Raw genomic sequence first — 19,221 nt, 5'->3', positions numbered from 1 at the left:
GGAACTGTCTGTGAAACAATGTAGGCTATGGCTTACCGGCATTAAATTGGCTATCACGGTGCCATATAAATGCATTTCTAACGGGTAATGGAGAAAACAAAACAATTATCGCAAAATTGGTTGTAAAATAATTGCTTTGCCTGGCTTGGCTTCCCCATTGATTTCACCCAAACACTGCTACTGTCCACCACCCAATGGACACCCAGCCAACTTGTCACAACTGTGGGAAGCATTGGCATCAACATGGGCCAGAATCCTTGTGGAATGCTTCAACACCTTGTTGAGACCATGCCCCGACGAATTAAGGCTGTTCTGAGAGCAAAAAGAGGTGCAACTCAATATTAGGAAGTTGCTACTGATGTTTTGTAGACTCTGTGTACTTTCCAAAACAATAGCCTCCACCATCTCAAGACAGTCGTTAGGGATGTGCATCTTTCCCTATGAAGACGATTCGATACAAAACTAGATACATGGGCCCCAATACAATACGTTTTCAGAGAAGCATTACATCGCTTAGCTTTCCAGTGGCTCAAGGGGCCGCCGTGAGAAAGCCTCAAGCACAATAGACATGTCCCAGTGACGGGCTAAATGCTTAAAGACCGGTTCTGCGGAAGCGATGTACACCCTCAAAAAGGAGGGGGCAAAAAGGGGGAGGGGGTTGAATTCTGGGGGAAAGTCAAGGATGTAATCGCTGTACTTATAAACTAATGCAATTAGATCCAATAGTGATGTTGCTTTGTGATGACTGATTTGCACTCCGCCAACGGAGAGTGTGGTTGGCAGGAACCACAGCTGCTAAGAAAAGTGGATTCCACCTCATCAGTTACCATTGCAACAATGGCTGCTCCATTGCAGCTCTCCACGGGCCAATGGCTGCTCACTTATGGAGATTCCACGGGCCAGGATCCACAGGGCCAAGGTGTCCACTTGTTCTCATGGAGCTCTCCACGGGCCAGGATCCACAGGGCCAAGGTGTCCACTCTGGTTGTACTTATGGAGATCTCCACGGGCCAGGATCCACAGGGCCAAAGTGTCCACTCTGGTTGTACTTATGGAGATCTCCACGGGCCAGGATCCACAGGGCCAAGGTGTCCACTCTGGTTGTACTTATGGAGATCTCCACGGGCCAGGATCCACAGGGCCAAGGTGTCCACTCTGGTTGTACTTATGGAGATCTCCACAGCCAGGATCCACAGGGCCATGGTGTCCACTCTGGTTGTTCTCATGGAGCTCTCCACGGCCAGGATCCACAGGGCCAAGGTGTCCACTCTGGTTGTACTTATGGAGATCTCCACAGCCAGGATCAACAGGGCCAAGGTGTCCACTCTGGTTGTTCTCATGGAGCTCTCCACGGCCAGGATCCACAGGGCCAAGGTGTCCACTCTGGTTGTTCTCATGGAGATCTCCACGGCCAGGATCCACAGGGCCAAGGTGTCCACTCTGGTTGTACTTATGGAGATCTCCACAGCCAGGATCAACAGGGCCAAGGTGTCCACTCTGGTTGTTCTCATGGAGCTCTCCACGGCCAGGATCCACAGGGCCAAGGTGTCCACTCTGGTTGTTCTCATGGAGATCTCCACGGCTAGGATCCACAGGGCCAAGGTGTCCAAAGCAGCAAAGGACATTTAACCAACAGGCCTTTACATCCATGAATGTGTATCAATAATATGTCACTATTTCTGAGGCTATATGATGGTTTTCAGTAGATTTACAATGTTATATGAATTTGTTTTTATCTCATGATCCATTTCACATTCTACCAGATTGCCAGTGTGGGTATATTCCTTATATTAAGCAAACCAGACAGCACCGTTTTAATCTAGCATGTATTTATCGACAGGCAGGGGGACACTCCAACACTCAGACATAATACAAACCAAGCATTTGTGTTTAGTGAGTCTACAAGATCAGAGGCAGTAGGGATGATCAGGGTTGTTCTCTTGATAAAAGTGTGTGAATTTCACAATATTCCTGTCCTACTAAGCATTGAAAATCTAATGAGTAGTTTTGGGTGTCAGGTAAAATGCATTGAGTAAAAAGTACACTATTTTCTTTAGGAATGTAATGACGTAAAAGTTGTCAAAAAATAGAAATGGTAAAGTGCAGATACCACAAAAAACAACAGTATTTTAAAGTATTTATACTGAAGTACTTTACACAACAGAGGGTGCTACCCTACTGTGCAACTGTCGTTGACTGGACCTTTGGAGATCGTCCCTCTGTCCCCCAAAAGTCCTGCAATGAGGCATATCATCCTTGGGTGCAGAGCATCTGTGTAGGTCACACCACTTCCCCAAAAACGCATTGCCTGTTTGTGTAGGAGGGACACTGGCACTCTGGATCTTAAGAGAGTGGCCGGCTTGTTGCATTTCAGATGTATCCTCCCACATGCTACTGGGTTAGACTGTCAAATCTCTCCGTATGTTTTGTTCAGCAGATCCCTGTGTAATGGTGGCTACAGGCCTGGTTATAAAGACAGTGATCTCTGCTAACCAGGCTGTCCCTGGTCATGGAGGGGCTTGACGACGAGGGATAAACCTGTTACTTTGCTCTGCTTAGATTGGGGATGTCAGGCATAGGAGAGAGAAAAAGTGTAGGGCATTACCCTTGATAGGGTGAGAGCGTGTCCCAGTTACCTCGTAATGTGTCAGAGGCATGTGAGCATAGTGTTTCTTGCAAAACATGTTCGATCCTCTTGGACTGCTCCTTAACAGGTGGCAATGGGTATGGCTATGCCGCGTCACCAAGCGAGGCTTTTGCAAACTAGGCATGCATAGCTCACCGCATGATCATCAAACCAAAAGACCAACTTTCAAAGGTTTTGTACTCTCAGTGTATACATACCATTCACACTGATATGGGGGCTTGGCCCACTGTAAATTGCACTATGGCTGAGCATGGACATGCCAAACATTGTCAATAAGCAAGATTAAATTACTCTTGTTCCATGCGCACATGGTAAGTGTGCGTCACGGCTGGCGTTTCCGCTGTCAAGATTCATGCCATAACCAACCTTATTACTGCCAAAACCAGCTTTAGGTTGGTTTTAACAATCCCTACCAGCGCTACCTGAAATTAGCACTTTGTTTAATAAACACACATCAAATATTTCCTCCCTTCTGAGCGCAACAAGCTGATATAAAACAGGTAGATTGCCAATCCTTGCACAACAGTTTGAAAATGTTAGTTAAAAAGTTGTTGCTGCCAAGGCACCCTAGCAGCAGCCTAAGCAGAGAGCTCCTGTAAATATGTACATATACAGTTATTTGTATGTTTTTTTTTAAATGTTGTTTTTTATCAGCAGTTCTGTTTTTGATAACATTGAGTTTTATTGCATAGTTGTGGTGTTTTTGACCCGTAGATTTGCAGATGGACTGGCAGGTCAACTCTTTTCGACTTGGCTCGCTGGCTAATTGTTTTCATTAGAACGTCGAATCTGGACAGTTTTTTGTTGTCGTTTCACCAGGCTGCTGGTTCCTGATCTTTTGAAAACATCAATTGAAGAGTCACCTGAAGCTCGAGAGGAATGGGGCTTGTAGTGAGGACTGGCTACTACCCTGAACTGGGTCCTGGACTACCTGATGGGCCGCCCCCAGGTGGTGAAGGTAGGAAACAACACCTGTGAGGGCCCTAGCGGAGTGGTGGCAGAACAATAACCTCTCCCTCAACGTTAACAAAACGAACAAGCTGATGGTGGACTTCAGGAAACAGCAGAGGGAGCACTCCCCCTAACCACATCGACGGGACTGCAGTGGAGAAGGTGGAAAGCTTCAAGTTCTTTGGCGTACACATCAGTGACCATTTAAAAAAATGGTCCACCCACACAGACAGCGTGGTGAAGAAGTCGCAACAGCGCCTCTTCAACCTCAGGAGGCTAAAGAAATTGGTCTTGGCACCTTAGACCCTCACAAACTTTTACAGGTGAACAATTGAGAGCCTCCGGTCAGCCTGGTACGGCAACGACACCGTCCGCAACCTCAGGGTTCTCCAGAGGGTGGTGCGCTGTTCCCAACGCATCACTGGGGGCACACTGCCTGCCCTCCTGGACACCTACAGCACCCGATGTAACAGGAAGGCCAAGAAGATCAAGGACATCAACCAACCAAGCCACGGCCTGTTCACCCCGCCACCATCCACAAGGCGAGGTCAGTACAGGTACATCAATGCTGGGACCGGGAGACTGAAAAACAGCTTCTCTCTCAAGGCATTCACACTGTTAAATAGCCACCACTAGCCGGGTACCATCCAGCTACTCAACCCTACACTTTAGAGGCTGCTGCCCTATATACATAAACATGGAATCACTGATCACTTTAATAATGGAACACAGGTCACTTTAATAATGTTTATATACTGCTTTACTCATTTCATATATACTGTATTCTATTCTACTGTATTTTAGTCAATGCCACTCTGACATTGCTCATTGAGCAAGTTGAGGAAGCTAAACTCCTAAGTATAACATTATTCTATCAATTATAATGGACAGGTCATATTGACAAAGTGGTTGTGAATATGGGTAGGGGAGAGGGGTATAAAAAGATGGTGTGCGTATTTTACAAATAAAATTAACCGTAGTAATTGTTCAGGCTCTGGTCTTGTCCCATCTTGATTACTGTTTGGTAAGATTCTAGACGATTTGCCTTGCCCTTAACTGCACATACAGAACTAACATCAACGACATGCACGCCACTCTTTCCTGGTTGAGGGTTGACGGGAGATGAACTACTCGTCTTCTAGTTTCTAGGAGAAATACAGTGTTGCTGTTATGAAAACTCCAGATGGTGATTCATGTTCATTTGTTATGCAGACTAACACCCATACCTAACCCACAAGACATGCCACCAGAGGTCTCTTCACAATCCCCAAGCCCAAAATGAATTCACGGCAACAACAGTTTTATAAAGAGCCATGATCGCATGGAACCCTTCCATCTCCAATTATTCAAGCAAGCAGCAAAATGACCTATTAAAAAAATGTACTAAAAAGAGGTGGAGGTAGAACAGGAGGGTAAGCATTTCAGCACTATCAGGTAACAGGGCACACATGCACCAACAAACGCATTCAAACAAGAAACACACAGACACACACACACACACACACACTCCACCCACGAACACCTGGACAGAGCTCTCTCTCTCTGTCAGTTTCAGGTCAGGTAATGTACTGTAGGGTATTAAAGTGTAAGTAAGTGCTGACTGTCTGTCTGGCATCTGTTAGGGCATTGCTAAATGCTCAAGGCTTAAGTGAGGTAAGACATCTTTTGGGCTTCTGCAGAACACACATTCTGGTGACAAGTAAGTTCACTGCCTGCCTGTATTATAACTCTCTCCCTGCTCCTGTATTCACTTCATCCCTCGAACTAGACTAGATGCAATTTCAAGCAACATACAAATGTGTCACGTGAGACTCTGCCTGTAATACAACAACTCTTTCCTATGTCTCAAGCTCCTCTAAGCAGTTTCCAGACTTCTCGGAGTGGTATAGAAACAAGATACTGCCCACTGGGCACACACTGGTCGAGTCAACGTTGTTACCACGTAACCTCAATGAAATTACGTTGAACCAACGTGGAATAGACGTCTGTGCCCAATGGGTGGTGTCAAGCGAGACTTTCTCCTCTGCCCTGTATTCAGCTCACAGACATAAAAACAAGACACTGGCGGATTGTTCTCAAAACAGCACAATCTAATGGATGCGTTTGTGAAGTATCTTTGTTGTCGTCTCCTCCAGATAATCAGAATGCTAAAGAAGATGGTGACCGTGCTGCTCATCCTTTTACTGTGGTGGTGGAATGAAATTAGATACATTTCATTGTGTGTGTGTCCGTGCATGTGTGTGTTCAGGGGTGGGTGTGGGGAATAAGATGACACAGTTAAGGGAATGGGAACAGTGAAAGACAGAAGGGACTATTACAGATATGGAAAAGGAAGGAAATGCCTGAGGGCATAACAAGAAAAACAAAAGTGCTGATATACACTACTGCTCCAGTCTGTCACTGCATCTGCTCTGCTGCCGGACAACAGAGATGCAGAGTTGCCTGTTTTAGTTTATCATATTTGACTATAAGTAGAACACGTATGCCCGAACTTTGCCTGATTTGAGTGTGTGTTTGTCCTCCCCTCAGGCTGATGTCCTCTGGACAAAGTGTAGTACAACACAGAGGACAAGATCCATCCTACAGTAGTATGCTACAGTATGTTTATATTGCAGGTGCAGCGATGCATGGAGACACACGCGTATCAATAAAGAATATTGTACAACCAGGCTCTGTCGCTGCCGACCACGACCCGGGAGACCCACGGAGCGGCGCAAAATTGGCCCAGCGTCTTCTGGGTTAGGGGAGGGTTTGGCCAGGCAGGGATGTCCTTGTCCCATCGCGCTCTAGCGACTCCTGTGGCGTGCCGGGCGCAGTGCAGGCTGACACTGTCGCCAGGTGTACAGCGTTTCCTCCAACACATTGGTGTGGCTGGCTTCCGGGTTAAGTGGGCATTGTGTCAAGAAGCAGTGCGTCTTGGTTGGGTTGTGTTTCAGAGGACGCACAGCTCTCGAGCTTCGCCTCTCCCGAGTCCATAAGGGACTTGCAGTGATGAGACAAGACTGTAATACCAATTGGATACCACGAAATTGGGGGAAAAAAGGGTAAAATAATAAATATTTTTTATTTTATTAAATGAATATTGTACATGTTTATATAGCACGCAGGCATGCACACAAGTGGAGACACACCTCACGCACATACAGTACATGCACACAGAGTGTTATGAGTAGCCTCTATACACTAACTGTAGCCAAGCAGCTCTATGGGTTTAATGTAGGCATATCCTCCAACCACAGACAGGGCTCAGAGAGGCTCTACTTAGAGAGGCGCTACTGCCCAGCCCAGATTTCACTAATCTGGGGTCAGACACAGGCTCTGGGCTGGATGATGATGCTGCTCTCGCTAACTCTCCTCTGTGACGTTCAGAGCAGTGGACAGCCGCATTGGGCTGATGATACTGCACACACACGTGCGCGGGCAGACAGAGACAGAGACACACACAGTTTTCAGTGCTGCTTGACAGCTGCCTGCTCTTTCTGATGTTATTAGGACATAGAGGTAAACCTAGGAACCTGACTCCTCTCTCTCCCTCTATATTTCTCTGTCCTTCTGTTGATCCAGGGAGGCTTTGGGATCATGGAGGAGATGTGTGATAACTATGTGAACTACTATCCCGGACTCAACTGGAGCTGTGCAAGAGCAACGTGGACCATGGCTACTTGCAAAAGTACTTTAGCTTCATTAACAGGTAGCACACACACACACACACACACCAATCTGGATGTAAATCTGTCTCCCTCCAATAACTATGATACGGTGCATTCGGAAAGTATTCAGACCCCTTGACTTTTTCCACATTTTGTTAAGTTACAGCCTTATTCTAAAATGGATGAAATAGTCCCCCCCCCCATCAATCTACACTCAATACCACATTATGACAAAGCAAAAACGTTTTTTTTTTTTAAATAAACGTTTGCACCTTTGCCAGCCTTAAGTCTTCTTGGGTATGACGCTACAAGCTTGGCACACCTGTATTTGGCGAGCTTCTCCCATTCTCTGCAGATCCTCTCAAGCTCTGTCAGGTTGGATGAGGAACGTCGCTGCATAGCTATTTTCAGGTCTCTTCAGAGATGTTCGATCGAGTGCAAGTCTGGGCTTTGGCTGGGCCCCTCAAGGACATTGAGACTTGTCCCGAAGCCACTCCTGCACTGACTTGGTTGTGTGCTTTGGGTCTGTTGGAAGGTGAACCTTCACCCCAGTCTGAGGTCCTGAGCAGGTTTTCATCAAGGATTTCTCTGTACTTTGCTCCGTCCATCTTTTCCTCGATCCAGACTTGTCTCCCAGTCCCTGCCGCTGAAAAACATCCCCACAGCATGATGCTGCCACCACCATGCTTCATCGTAGGGATGGTGCCAGGTTTCCTCCAGATGTGACACTTGGTATTCAGGCCAGAGTTCAATCTTGGTTTCATCAGACCAAAGAATCTTGTTTGTCATGGTCTGAGAGTCCTTTAGGTGCCTATTGGCAAACTCCAAGCAGGCAGTCATGTGCCTTTTACTGAGGAGTGGCTTGGGATGGTTGTCCTTCTGGAGATTTCTCCCATCTCCACAGAGGAACTCTGGAGCTCTGTCAGTGACCATCAGGTTCTTGGTCACCTCTCGCGCCCAATTGCTCAGTCTGGCCGGGGGGCCAGCTCTAGAAAGATTCTTGGTGGTTCCAAACTTCTTCCATTTAAAAATGATGGAGGCCACTATATTCTTGGGGACCTTCAAATGGTGCAGACATTTTTTGGTACCCTTCCCCAGATCTGTGCCTCAACACAATCTTGTTTTGGAGCTCTACGGACAATTCCTTCGACATCATGGCTTGTTTTTTGCTCTGACATGCACTGTCAACTGTGGGACCTTATATAGGACAGGCGTGAGCCTTCCCAAATCATGTCCAATCAATTAAATTGACCACAGGTGGACTCCCAAGTTGTAGAAACATCTCAAGGATGATCAATGGAAACAGGATGCACCTGAGCTCAAGAGTGTGCAAAGCTGTCAAGGCAAAGGGTAGCTACTTTGAAAAATCTAACATATTTTGATTTGTTTGACACTTTTCTCATTACTAGGAATACTAGGAATACCTAGGATAGGATAAAGTAATCCCTCTCACCCCCCTTAAAATGATTTAGATGCACTACTGTTCCACTGGATGTCATAAGGTGAATGCACCAATTTGTAAGTCGCTCTGGATAAGAGCGTCTGCTAAATGACTTAAATGTAAATGTTAAAAACTACATGATTCCATAGGTGTTATTTCATAGTTTTGATGTCTTCACTATTATTCTACAATGTAGAAATTAGTAAAAAAGAAAGAAAAACCCTTGAATGAGTAGGTGTGTCCAAATGTTTGACTGGGACTATGTTAAGCAGATTAAATCAACTCACATCACACTAACCAGCAGAAGACACTTGGTTTCCTGATGGCAATGGAACTTAAAGGGATACTTGGGGATCTTGACAATGAGGCCCTTTATCTACTTCCCAGAGTCAATTGTGGATACCATTTGTATGTCTCCGTGTTCAGTATGAAGAAAATTAGAGGTTGTTTTGAGTGTTTAACCAACGCATCATTACTCTAATGGGCAAAGATGTCATATGCGTTTCCCAAAATACCACAGAAGGAAAGTTCACTAAGTGCGTCGTTGGAGCATGTGTCGATATTGATATCGAAAGAAATGCAGCACTGCTCTCAGATCAGCTTTCTCCATTCATATCTCCACAACACCGGATGACGAGTCAGCTCCTAGTGTGATATTATCGCCTATATGGCTGCAGATATTGAGGTGGCTTATTCTAATGCTTAGGTCAACCCTATAATAATGCACTTATAATAATGCACAAAATCACAGATTTGGCACATCATTGAGCATGTTGTTACACATCATGAACTATATTGAGGCAAAAATTACAGATGGTACCCTACACTCTGCTACTGAAAATATAACTCAATTGATTGAACATGAAATGTATTTCAATATGATTTAATTATATAGGCCTATGCAGCCTATACTGTATTTATCTTTTAATGCAGTTATCCGTTTCAATTTGAAGCATCCGTTGCTTGTTTGTAACAATTGCTAAGACATTGCCAACTTCATTCTGAAGTTATCGGAGAAACAACTCTTTTCACGCCACTTCAATATAGCTACAGCTGGAAGGGACTTTTTCGTAGCAGGTTATGGGAACGTACGCCGCGGGTTTGGATAATTAACATAGCAGGTTAGGAGAATTGGGCTAAGGTTAGGAAAATAGCTAGATTTAGCGAAAATGCTCTCCTAACCTGCCAAGAAAAATAACTTGGGGCAGACAGTTAATAGCGATTTCAAGTGCAACTTTAGTACGATGGTTTGTTAAAACTTCTGGGATATGTGGGACGCCTGGCCAAAAGCTAGCGAAAATGCAGAGCGCCAAATTCAAATAAATTACTATAAAAATCAAACGTTCATTAAATCACATTTGCAAGATATGAAATTAAAGCTACACTAGTTGTGAATCCAGCCTACATGTCAGATTTCAAAAAGGCTTTTCGGCGACAGCAAACGATACTGTTATCTGAGGATAGCACCTCCGTAAACAAAGAGAGAAACCATATTTCAACCCTGTAGGCGCAACACAAAAAATATATAATTAATGTCTTACCTTTGACAAGCTTTTTGTTGGCACTCCAATATGTCCAATAAACATCACAAATGGTCATTTTTGTTCGATTAATTCCGTCGATATATATCAAACATGTCAATTTATTTGGTGCGTTTGATCCAGAAAAACACCGGTTCCAACTTGCTCAACGTAACTACAAAATATCTCAAAAGTTACCTGTAAACTTTGCCAAAACATTTCAAACTACTTTTGTAATACAACTTTAGGTAGTTTTTTTACGTAAATAATCAATACAATTGAAGACTGGGTGATCTGTGTTCAATACAGGAAGAAAACAAACTGAAGCATGCTTTCTGGCACGCGCCTCTATCTAACACTACACATCAAGTGACCCTCGTTCAAGATGGCTTTAGGGAAACCGGGCCCTGCAACACACACAAATGTTAACCTGATTCATATTAAGCCACATATAAACCTGAGCTGCGTTCGAATGCACATATTAACATACTGTACTACATACTATGAGTTCATTTTAGGGTATGTTCGTAAATTCAATCTGGAGTGCCAAAGAACACAGAGTGTGCTCTGGGCGTTCGTAAATTCAGAGCATTGTCATATTGTCCGTTGGTAAATCCAGAGAGTTTCGCTCTCGGAGCGCACACTGGACGCGGCAGTTAGCTTGGGTGCTTGACTGCCGTTGCGAGGTCAGAACGCCCGGATCAACCGAACGTTGGCTAGCTATTTCCAGACACAAAATAGAGAACACCTCACTCTTAGCTAAGAATGATGTAAATAATCAAGTCAATTAGCACTGGGTAGTTTGTTAAATAGCAGATAATTTATCTACTGCCTGCAAAGTTCGATGTATTAGTAGCCAATTTAGGTAACTAAATAACATAGCGGTACATACTGCTGTAATGCTATGTGGTTCATAAGGATAGCATAGCTAACAAATTGTCAGCCAACAAATCAAACTTTATTTGTCTCATGCGCCGAATACAAGTGTAGACCTTACCTTGAAATGCTTACTTACAAACCCTTAACTCTTCTTGAACTGCACTGTTGGTTAAGAAAATATTTACCAAATAAACTAAAGTAAAAACATATAAAATAATACAAATTAACACAATAACGAGGCTATATACAGGGGGTACAGGTTAGTTGAGGTAATCTGTACATGTAGGTAGGGGTGAAGTGATTATCTATGCATAGATAATAAACAGCAAGTAGCAGCAGTGTACAAAACAAACGGGGGGGGGTGAGTTGCTTGATGAGTTGGTTATTTGAATCAGCTGTGTAGTGCCATAACAAAAATACAAAACTGAAAACCCTGCTATAGAATTCCACCTCCATCAGTGTTTCCCAACCCTGGTCCTCCAGTACTCCCAACAGTACACATTTTCACTGTAGCCCTGGACAAACACACCTCCAACTCATTGAGGGATTGATGATTAGAATCAGGTGTTCTTGTCCAGGGTTACAAAACAAATGTGTACTGCTGGGGGAACGCATCTACATGGCCTGTAACAAGTTTGCCACCAATCAATTCGCTGCGAGTTCACTACGTACAGACTTTTCATATACACACTGAGAAGCAACAGCCTGTTCACCCTGCTATTATCCACCCGAGCCACGGCGTGTTCACCCCGCTATCATCCGTACAGGTGCATCAAAGCTGGGACTGAGAGACTGAAAAACAGCTTCTATCTCAAGGCCACCAGTCTGTTAAATATCCATCACGACCCGGATACCATGCAGCTGCTTAACCCTGCCCTTTAGAGGCTGCTGCCCTATATACATAGACATGTAATCACTGGTCACTTTAATAATGTTTATACCCTCTCTCTCCAGATGAAATCTCGCGTCTTGTGACGGCCGGCCGCCCAACAACCTGCCCGCTTGACCCTATTCCCTCCTCTCTTCTCCAGACCATTTCCGGAGACCTTCTCCCTTACCTCACCTCGCTCATCAACTCATCCCTGACCGCTGGCTACGTCCCTTCTGTCTTCAAGAGAGCGAGAGTTGCACCCCTTCTGAAAAAACCTACACTCGATCCCTCCGATGTCAACAACTACAGACCAGTATCCCTTCTTTCTTTTCTCTCCAAAACTCTTGAACGTGCCGTCCTTGGCCAGCTCTCCCGCTATCTCTCTCAGAATGACCTTCTTGATCCAAATCAGTCTGGTTTCAAGACTAGTCATTCAACTGAGACTGCTCTTCTCTGTATCACGGAGGCCCTCCGCACTGCTAAAGCTAACTCTCTCTCCTCTGCTCTCATCCTTCTAGACCTATCGGCTGCCTTCGATACTGTGAACCATCAGATCCTCCTCTCCACCCTCTCCGAGTTGGGAATCTCCGGCGCGGCCCACGCTTGGATTGCGTCCTACCTGACAGGTCGCTCCTACCAGGTGGCGTGGCGAGAATCTGTCTCCTCACCACGCGCTCTCACCACTGGCGTCCCCCAGGGCTCTGTTCTAGGCCCTCTCCTATTCTCGCTATACACCAAGTCACTTGGCTCTGTCATAACCTCACATGGTCTCTCCTATCATTGCTATGCAGACGACACACAATTAATCTTCTCCTTTCCCCCTTCTGATGACCAGGTGGCGAATCGCATCTCTGCATGTCTGGCAGACATATCAGTGTGGATGACGGATCACCACCTCAAGCTGAACCTCGGCAAGACGGAGCTGCTCTTCCTCCCGGGAAGGACTGCCCGTTCCATGATCTCGCCATCACGGTTGACAACTCCATTGTGTCCTCCTCCCAGAGCGCTAAGAACCTTGGCGTGATCCTGGACAACACCCTGTCGTTCTCAACTAACATCATGGCGGTGGCCCGTTCTTGTAGGTTCATGCTCTACAACATCCGCAGAGTACGACCCTGCCTCACACAGGAAGCAGCGCAGGTCCTAATCCAGGCACTTGTCATCTCCCATCTGGATTACTGCAACTCGCTGTTGGCTGGGCTCCCTGCCTGTGCCATTAAACCCCTACAACTCATCCAGAACGCCGCAGCCCGTCTGGTGTTCAACCTTCCCAAGTTCTCTCACGTCACCCCGCTCCTCCGCTCTCTCCACTGGCTTCCAGTTGAAGCTCGCATCCGCTACAAGACCATGGTGCTTGCCTACGGAGCTGTGAGGGGAACGGCACCTCAGTACCTCCAGGCTCTGATCAGGCCCTACACCCAAACAAGGGCACTGCGTTCATCCACCTCTGGCCTGCTCGCCTCCCTACCACTGAGGAAGTACAGTTCCCGCGCAGCCCAGTCAAAACTGTTCGCTGCTCTGGCCCCCCCAATGGTGGAACAAACTCCCTCACGACGCCAGGACAGCGGAGTCAATCACCACCTTCCGGAGACACCTGAAACCCCACCTCTTTCAGGAATACCTAGGATAGGATAAAGTAATCCTTCTCACCCCCCCTTAAAAGATTTAGATGCACTATTGTAAAGTGGCTGTTCCACTGGATGTCTTAAGGTGAACGCACCAATTTGTAAGTTGCTCTGGATAAGATGACTGCTAAATGACTTAAATGTAAATGTAATACTGCTTTACTCATCTCATATGTATATACTGTATTCTATTCTACTGTATTTAGTAAATGCCACTTCGACATTGCTTGTCCTAATATTTATATATTTCTTAATTGCATTCTTTTACTTTTAGATTTGTGTCTTGTTGTTAGAAACTACTGCACTGCTAGCAACACAAGCATTTTGTTACACCCGCAATAACATCTGCTAAATATGTGTGTGACCAATAAAATTGGATTTGAAATCGTATTCAGAAAAAAAGTATTTGCAGTGCATACTGCGTCACCAATAAACCACATGGGAGTATAGATGTCTAACATACACTACATGGCCAAAAGAATGTTTACGGGACCGCAAGCGTGTAAAAATCATCTGTCCTCCAAACTGCCTCTGGAAGCAACGTCAGCCCAAGAACCCTTTCGTCGGGAGATTCATGAAATGGGTTTCCATGGCCGAGCAGCCACACACAAGCCTAAGATCACCATGCTCAATACCAAGCGTTAGCTGGAGTGGTGTAAAGCTCGCCGCCATTGGATTCTGGAGTAGTGAAAACACATTCCCTGGAGTGACGAATCACGCTTCACTCCTGGCGGATGCCAGGAGAACGCTACCTACCACAATGTATAGGGCCAACTGTAAAGTTTGGTGGAGGAGGTGGTTTGGCTTGGCCCCTTAGTTCCAGTGAAGGGAAATCTTAATGCTACAGCATACAATGACGATTCTGTGGTTCCAACATTTTGGAGAAGGCCCTTTCCTGTTTCAGCATGACAATGGCCCCGTGCATAAAGCGAGGTCCTTCCAGAAATTGTTTCTTGAGATTGGTGTGGAAGAACTTGACTGGCCTGCACCGAGCCCTGACCTCAACCCCATCGAACACATTTGGGATGAATTAGAATGCCGACTGCGAGCCAGGCCTAATTACCCAACATCGGTGCCCGACTTCACTAATGCTCGTGGCTGACTGGAAGCAAGTCCATGCAGCAATACTTTTGGTTTTTATAATGTACAGTAACAGTTTACCACAGATCTCTATGAAATGAGGGTGGCAGGTAGCCTAGCGGTTACAGCGTTGGGCCAGTCACTGAAAGGTTGCTGGTTCGAATACCTGAGCTGACATCTGTCAATGCGCCCTAATTTGCTCGAGGGGTGCCGTATTACTATGGCTGACTAGGACTGTGGATGTGTGTTTCTGACTGGCTGATGGCAGCTGTGATCGTAACAGACAGAAACATAGCCAGTGGGACAGTGTTAGGGGAGGGAGTCGGTGAGTATTTAATTTACCATGGCATCCTCACCTGCGCCCATGGTCTCAGGCTGAATCGTGCTGCCCTCCCTGTCAACCAGGTCACAGTGTTTGGATGGGCATATGTATGCCAGACTGGCACAGCCCATCGTCAGGGACCTACGTTACCGGAGACTAAATGTACCAGATACACATAGAGAACCACTGCACAAACATGTACAAATACCATGCATAACACGCACGATCAAACACAGTTCATTAGTTCAAATGTGCATGTAACCATCACACGAGATCAGGCAAAAGTTCTTAGTACATTTAAGGTCATCACACTACAACGTGTCGCCTTGTGTGACTGTTTCTGTGGTCCTGTGACAGAGCGACTGGGAGAGGCAGGCACTTCCTGTAGTGATGTTACAGCTCCAGAGGCCCTGTTACCCGTGTGAGTGGGAGGGGACGACAAACTCCCCGGCCAAAGCAGTGAGGGGGATGGCACATCACATCCAGTTGATCCAATGGCATCATCGTCATCATCAAGAAGGCCCACTGCAGTACTAGCACAATATCATAATCACATTCACAGAATTCAAGAGAACACTATTATTGTACTATAATACAATAGTATAATATTGTATCTAAATGATCACTTCACTCTCACACAATTAAATAGAACTCAATAACTCCATTATGATATCTCTATGATCACTTCACTTTCACAGTGAATAAAAAAAACATTCATACTCCAGTACAGATATTTATTCGTAAAGGAATCTGTGGGAAAGATCAGATAAATATGAAATTAAGTTAGATTTTAATCGGCATAGTTTTTCATTTTAAGCTGTATGACAATCATTGACACCAATAACTGCATATAGCTAGCTACAAGCTAGTTAGTCATTGTTAGTTTTTTAAAAACCTGGATAACACTCGCCAGCCCAGCCCCCCTGCCCATCCACCGCTGCCCCCTGGACATTGATCTCTTGGCTACATAGCTGACGCACGCTGGACTGTCCATTAATCACGGTACTCCTTTCTGCTTGTTTGTCTTACCTGTCGGCCCCGTTGCCTAGTCAACGCCATTTTACCTGCTGTTTGTTGTGCTAGCGGATTAGCCTCGCCTACTGTTTTTAGCTAGCTTTCCAAATTCAACACCTGTGATTACTGTATGCCTCGCTGTATGTCTCTCTCAGATGTCAATATGCCTTGTATACTGTTGTTCAGGTTAGTTATCATTGTTTTAGTTCACAATGGAGCCCCTAGACCCACTCTGCATACCCCTGTTACCTCCTTTGTCCCACCTCCCACACATGCGGTGACCTCACCCATTACAACCAGCATGTCCAGAGATACAACCTCTCTCATCATCACCCAGTGCCTGGGCCTACCTCCGCTGTACCCGCACCCCACCATACCCCTGTCTGCGCATTATGCCCTGAATATATTCTACCATGCCCAGAAACCTGCTCCTCTTATCCTCTGCCCCCAACGCTCTAGGCGACCAGTTTTGATAGCCTTTAGCCGCACCCTCATACTACTCCTTCTCTGTTCCGCGGGTGATGTGGAGGTAAACCCAGGCCCTGCATGTCCCCAGGTACCCTCATTTGTTGACTTCTGTGATCGAAAAAGCCTTGGTTTTATGCATGTCAACATCAGAAGCCTCCTCCCTAAGTTTGTTTTACTCACTGCTTTAGCACACTCTGCTAACCCTGATGTCCTTGCCGTGTCTGAATCCTGGCTCAGGAAGGCCACCAAAAATTCAGAGATTTCCATACCCAACTATAACATCTTCCGTCAAGATAGAACTACCAAAGGGGGCGGAGTTGCAGTCTACTGCAGAGATAGCCTGCAAAGTAATGTCATACTTTCCAGGTCCATACCCAAACAGTTCGAACTACTAATTTTGAAAATTACCCTCTCCAGAAATAAGTCTCTCACTGTTGCCGCCTGCTACCGACCACCCTCAGCTCCCAGCTGTGCCCTGGACACCATTTGTGAATTGATCGCCCCCCCATCTAGCTTCAGAGTTTGTTCTGTTAGGTGACCTAAACTGGGATATGCTTAACACCCCGGCAGTCCTACAATGTAAGCTAGATGCCCTCAATCTCACTCAAATCATCAAGGAACCCACCAGGTACAACCCAAACTCTGTAAACAAGGGCACCCTCATAGACGTCATCCTGACCAACTGGCCCTCCAAATACACCTCCGCTGTCTTCAACCAGGATCTCAGCGATCACTGCCTCATTGCCTGTATCCGCCACGGAGCCGCAGTCAAATGACCACCCCTCATCACTGTCAAACGCTCCCTAAAACACTTCTGTGAGCAGGCCTTTCTAATCGACCTGGCCCGGGTATCCTGGAAGGACATTGACCTCATCCCGTCAGTTGAGGATGCCTGGTCATTCTTTAAAAGTAACTTCCTCACCATTTTAGATAAGCATGCTCCGTTCAAAAAATGCAGAACCAAGAACAGATACAGCCCTTGGTTCACTCCAGACCTGACTGCCCTCGACCAGCACAAAAACATCCTGTGGCGGACTGCAATAGCATCGAATAGCCCCCGTGATATGCAACTGTTCAGGGAAGTCAGGAACCAATACACGCAGTCAGTCAGGAAAGCTAAGGCCAGCTTCTTCAGGCAGAAGTTTGCATCCTGTAGCTCCAACTCCAAAAAGTTCTGGGACACAGTGAAGTCCATGGAGAACAAGAGCACCTCCTCCCAGCTGCCCACTGCACTGAGGCTAGGTAACACAGTCTCCACCGATAAATCCACGATTATCGAAAGCTTCAATAAGCACTTCTCAACGGCCGGCCATGCCTTCCGCCTGGCTACTCCAACCTCGGCCAACAGCTCCGCCCCCCCCGCAGCTCCTCGCCCAAGCCTCTCCAGGTTCTCCTTTACCCAAATCCAGATAGCAGATGTTCTGAAAGAGCTGCAAAACCTAGACCCGTACAAATCAGCTGGGCTTGACAATCTGGACCCTCTATTTCTGAAACTATCTGCCGCCATTGTCGCAACCCCCATTACCAGCCTGTTCAACCTCTCTTTCATATCGTCTGAGATCCCCAAGGATTGGAAAGCTGCCGCAGTCATCCCCCTCTTCAAAGGGGGAGACACCCTGGACCCAAACTGCTATAGACCTATATCCATCCTGCCCTGCCTATCTAAGGTCTTCGAAAGCCAAGTCAACAAACAGGTCACTGACCATCTCGAATCCCACCGTACCTTCTCCGCTGTGCAATCTGGTTTCGAGCCGGTCACGGGTGCACCTCAGCCACGCTCAAGGTACTAAACGATATCATAACCGCCATCGATAAAAGACAGTACTGTGCAGCCGTCTTCATCGACCTCGCCAAGGCTTTCGACTCTGTCAATCACCATATTCTTATCGGCAGACTCAATAGCCTCGGTTTCTCGGATGACTGCCTTGCCTGGTTCACCAATTACTTTGCAGACAGAGTTCAGTGTGTCAAATCGGAGGGCATGCTGTCCGGTCCTCTGGCAGTCTCTATGGGGTGCCACAGGGTTCAATTCTCGGGCCGACTCTTTTCTCTGTATATATCAATGATGTTGCTCTTGCTGCGGGCGATTCCCTGATCCACCTCTACGCAGACGACACCATTCTATATACTTTCGGCCCGTCATTGGACACTGTGCTATCTAACCTCCAAACGAGCTTCAATGCCATACAGCACTCCTTCCGTGGCCTCCAACTGCTCTTAAACGCGAGTAAAACCAAATGCATGCTTTTCAACCGATCGCTGCCTGCACCCGCATGCCCGACTAGCATCACCACCCTGGATGGTTCCGACCTTGAATATGTGGACATCTATAAGTACCTAGGTGTCTGGCTAGACTGCAAACTCTCCTTCCAGACTCACATCAAACATCTCCAATCGAAAATCAAATCAAGAGTCGGCTTTCTATTCCGCAACAAAGCCTCCTTCACTCACGCCGCCAAGCTTACCCTAGTAAAACTGACTATCCTACCGATCCTCGATTTCGGCGATGTCATCTACAAAATGGCTTCCAACACTCTACTCAGCAAACTGGATGCAGTCTATCACAGTGCCATCCGTTTTGTCACCAAAGCACCTTATACCACCCACCACTGCGACTTGTATGCTCTAGTCGGCTGGCCCTCGCTACATATTCGTCGCCAGACCCACTGGCTACAGGTCATCTACAAGTCCATGCTAGGTAAAGCTCCGCCTTATCTCAGTTCACTGGTCACGATGGCAACACCCATCCGTAG

This window comes from Oncorhynchus nerka, linkage group LG4 (genome assembly GCF_034236695.1).
Source record: "Oncorhynchus nerka isolate Pitt River linkage group LG4, Oner_Uvic_2.0, whole genome shotgun sequence".
Classification (NCBI taxonomy): domain Eukaryota; kingdom Metazoa; phylum Chordata; class Actinopteri; order Salmoniformes; family Salmonidae; genus Oncorhynchus; species Oncorhynchus nerka.
The sequence above is the reverse complement of the archived record's forward strand: the minus strand, read 5'-3'. Positions refer to the sequence as shown.